The following is a 4665-nucleotide window of genomic DNA, read 5'->3' as shown; positions in this document are numbered from 1 at the left end:
CCATGGAAATGAATGTGTCATGTTCATTGGGAGCTACAGTATTTTCTTCTATTTCCTGCTGGGCTGAGTGTCTGCTGTAAAGACTGTTGAGATCCTTTAGAACAGGATAAAAACAGACAATTTCAAGAAAAGCCAGTGACTGAAGAAGTTGTTTACTAGAAAGTATATAGTAATGGTGTGAACAGGAATAGAAATTGATATACCAAAGCAATATACCAGCACTGCATTGATGTGTAGGAAGGGAATTGCAATCACTTCTCCCATTGCTGTAGGAATGGAGTTGGGAGCACGCTGCCTTGGTATCCTGGCTATTGCACTTTTGTACATGTTTGTAGACAGTCAAACAGATGGGGCGAAGAGTAAGGATCATGTGAAAACAATGCTCAGAACATCAGAAATGAAAGTGAATGAAAACATCTGCAGCTGAAAGGGGCAGGTGAGACACAAAGATGAGATAATCTGGGACAAGAGAGAATGGCCTCAGGTTGTGCCAGGGGCCATGAAGATTGGATATTAGGAAACATTCACGGAAAGGGTTGTCAAGTAACAAGAATCTTTCCAGGGAAGTGGCTGAGTCATCATCCCTGAAGATATTTAAAAGATGAGTAGGCTCAAGGATGATGTTTAGTGGTGGACTTGGCAGTATGGGTTTATCACTGGACTCAATGATCTTAAAGATATTTTCCAACCTAAATGATTTTATGATTTTTTTTATTCAGTGATTTTATAACATACTTAATTGCAACTGGGAGAGGAAATCAGGGAGCCAGAATGTGTATTACATGAGCTGGAGTGCAATAGAAGTGACAAGGAGTGACAACCCAACCCAACTGGAAGTGCGATAGATCCCTGCAGCCTCACGCCAGCTGATCACAGACTGGAATGTTTTTTGGCACAAATGAGAAATTACAGACTACTGAACACAACGGAGTGTGCTGGAAGAGGAAGGAAACAAAGACTTGTTTTATAATGGTTGCATTACAAAATGGTCATCTGCTCTAACAGACATTCCAGATTGTATAAGGGTTCACCACATTAGATTCAGGAAATTGTCTGTCAGATATGGGTTTGGGTACTGTGGTCAAGGTATAAAATATCCAGATGTGCTATCTCTGATATGCTTAATACCCTGTAGCACAATTATGATGAATTACCTTCTGCCTGTGATTTAAGATTCCACTCATTCTACTCTCATGGATTGTTACAGTGACATGGGGAACTTCCTGCTATTACCTTTCTCATATTCCTCATATTCTCATTCCTCAGTCTTTCAGCCAGGGGAAAAAGGATTTGCATCAATAGAATAAAGAGGCCATTCTAGAGTACATTATGATGAACTTGTTTAAACATAATTTTTAAAATATATACACAAGGAAATATACAAACCATCTGAGAAAAAGAATTGCCTGTGGCTTTAGCATAAGAGATGTGCTACAGATGAGAAAAGCTGTGGACAAAAGACTTCAAGAGCAGTTTTTTCAAGCTGAAATTGGCTCTGCTTCAAATATTCTTGAAAGACTAATTTTCTTTGGATGGTAGTGACCGTAAGTTGATGTTAATAATGCAAGTCAATTCTAATTATGTGTGGCTTTAACTGCAATAACCACAAGGATGTTATGTAAAAGGAACAACTGCCATGAACTTCTTACTGGAGTGGTAAATTTTGTTTGCAGGTGGAGCGGATTTTATATCTTCCAAGAGGGACACTTGAGGTATTTCTGGTCATATGGCAGACATTTCTGAAGCTTGAAATGATAGGTGAGAAAGGTAGTAAAAACCTGCTGTTCTTGTAGATTCATTATATGAATTTATGCCTGTTGTCTGATGGCTATCACTTTGAGTTATATTGGAATATAAATGTATTAGAAAGCCTGGAACTATGTAGGCAAAAATTTTAAAAGTGCACAAAGAGATGAAAACAGAAATTAATATTGGTATTTTTCTCAAGAAATGCAAGCCGCCAGACTGAATATTTAGAGAGTATTTCACAGGGTAGCAAACTTCATATACTGCATATTACAGATCCTGACCATCACATCACAATCATGTTAAAGTCACCACAAAGAGTAAATATAGAAGTTATCTGTTCTGAATATTAGTGGCTTTGTTTATTGAATTAAGATTTGAAAATTAAGAGGGATTCAGTCACCTAACAATGCATTTTGTGTCTTCTAGACTTCTGCTTGGGCTTCCACTGCTGCTTGATGAGACCATGTATATTCTCTGTCCTGTGTTACACCTGGCAGCTCTCCATGGGTTTCTTCCCCACCTCAGCAGAACCAAAGTGAAGCAATTTACTTTAACATTCTTGATTTGATCTCCTTCTCCCTAGAAAATATTTTTCTATCACTTGACTACCAGCTATGAGGGTTGTTGCAACAGGCTGCCTACAAGGAAAAAACAGAACTCTAGAAAAGTTTGGTTTATGCTGGAAAGAGAAAGAGAGTGTGTCAAAATGCTGGGTTAGATACCCATTCAGCCTACTGTTATGAATGCTAATGGGGCTACAGTGATTTCACAGCGTGCTGGAAATGAGACACAGAATAAAGCCTGCATTCTGAAATAGCTGATCCGTCTGTGAGAAGGAAAAGTCACAAAAAAGCTCTTGTGGACCTTGTGGACTTAGTGTTTTGTTCACATGAAGGAGTGACATGGAATCAGCAGAGCCACAGGCATTATGATTAAACTAATTTCATAGGCAGCAGAAAGGAAAAAAAGCTGCAAGGAAAGGCATAACTAAAATGTTCTAAGGCTGCAAAATGCAGTTCAGTTACAGTTCCTCTTCTGAGACTTCATCATGCACCTGGGGACAGAGTTATATTGGTATGGAAAATGTTGGGCAGTCTGAAACAGGGGTGACAGTAGAAAGCCAGGCAGCAACCACTACCTTAATTAAGGTTCAGGGGTTGTCCTGAGGCTTGTCCACATACTAGAGACAGTTTTCTCATGCATTAGAACTGCAGAACACGCTAAAATTGTGGCCCCAGGATACTACTTTCAGTTGCCTCTCCAGGGAGTATATTTAGCTTATATTTTGTATGTCTCATGTGTCTTATTGCTCTGGCCAGTGTGTGGCTACATATTTTGTGGAGCTTGGGGGTCACACGTAGCCTAGCATGTGACAAATTCTAGCAAGAATTTATAGCTATGAAGGCCCAGATGCCTGAAAAGTGTGCAAGGCATGACTGGGGATATGGGTTACAGCAGCCTCCGTGTCAGCACCTGCTGTCAAGCACAAGACACATCTCAGCACCTGAGCCACTCTTTGAAGTTTAGCATTTGCCTGCAGCCAAGAAATTTCCACCCCACTGGAGTATGGATTAGCACAGTACATGGAAAATAAGCCTTCAAAATCAGTTTATAATTTGTCATTTTTACTTTTCTGTATGATTTTGTAAATGTTAGCGAGCAGAACTAAGAGTTAGGGACTCTGGGAGGGCAGGTGAGGTGGTAACAGATGATGTAGATTTGCAGAACAATAACAAACTAATAAGATAACAGCATGCTTTCACAGATTTTTAAACCATGTTTTTATTTTAAACCACCTGGTTATTCTATGCTGAAACTGTAGAATTCTGCAGAAGATGGTACTTGTTAGCTATAAACACTTAAATTGCTAAACCACCAAGCTTCTGAAAAATATATCTGTTTTTTCTAACAAAAATTGAAGAGTATCAGGCTGGTGACCAGACAACATTCGCAAACAGGAGTCAATGTTCAAGTAAATACATTGAATTTGTGCAAGCTCGAGTAGCAACAAAGAGCACCACATCAAAACCTTAGAAAACAGAAAACTGTTTTGTTCTATTTACCCTGATTTAGACTAAGGAATCTTTGGGAATCAACAGATTACAAAAGCAAGTTAGTGTTTAGGGCAACAATGCTGTGTCATTTGTGGAGTAATAATGTTCTCTTTAACACCAAAAATCTCATTTACCCAGGAGACAAAACAATGCCAAATCCTCATCTGATGTCAATCAGCATGATTCCTTTGCTGTTAGCAAGGATTCAGTGTGTTTGGTGGAGCAATAGCAATTTACTTGTGCTGAGGGCTTTGCCCTTGTGTCTCATAGCTCAAAGAAATTAAGCTGCCTTCCAAATTTTCTGACTGAAGTTGTGTATAGTTTAAATCTTGTTGCAAAAAGCCTGCTCAGATGTTTTTTCCTTTCTGTTTCAAATGATTTTGCATATTCGTCACATGAATTTAATGTAATATGTCTAATTTTCATCAAACCATGGCAAACTGAGAAATGTTCACAGGTTATGCCAATGACCCATTTTGCTGAAAAAATAAAAATGCACTTAGGCTAAATTTATGCTGTTGAAATAGCTTCCTTTTTTTCTTGTTTTTCAATTTGCAATGAAATGTGAAGAAAGTTAGCATATAAGACATTTTACAACTCATTAATAACATTTTGACAATTCTGCTCTGAAAGCCTACTCAAAATAATGCAAAAATCCAAGAAAATTATGTCAATATTATTTTAAGTTAGAAAAGCACCCTTTTTCATTTTTGTTTTTTCTTTGGTCATGTTTAAAGTGGCCTTTCTTAAACTTGCAAAACACTGTAAATTCACAGTTAGAGATATGCTTTTGTCCTTACTGAAATTAACATGAAAATCATAGGAATTATAATTTTCCATGTTTCATAGTGAGAACATCCTA

At 37.9% G+C, this 4665-nt stretch overlaps 1 long non-coding RNA gene across 1 annotated transcript; it reads left to right on the top strand.

Annotated features, from left to right (window-relative positions):
• The first annotated feature begins 1212 nt into the window (after positions 1–1212).
• LOC135301326 (uncharacterized) lies at positions 1213–3937 on the top strand. Its single transcript, XR_010363074.1, has 3 exons — positions 1213–1544; positions 1674–1758; positions 2176–3937. It is a non-coding gene; the product is annotated as an uncharacterized LOC135301326 (long non-coding RNA).
• Positions 3938–4665: the final 728 nt, after the last annotated feature.

Source organism: Passer domesticus, chromosome 5, assembly GCF_036417665.1.
Source record: "Passer domesticus isolate bPasDom1 chromosome 5, bPasDom1.hap1, whole genome shotgun sequence".
NCBI lineage: Eukaryota > Metazoa > Chordata > Aves > Passeriformes > Passeridae > Passer > Passer domesticus.
The sequence above is the reverse complement of the archived record's forward strand: the minus strand, read 5'-3'. Positions and strand labels throughout refer to the sequence as shown.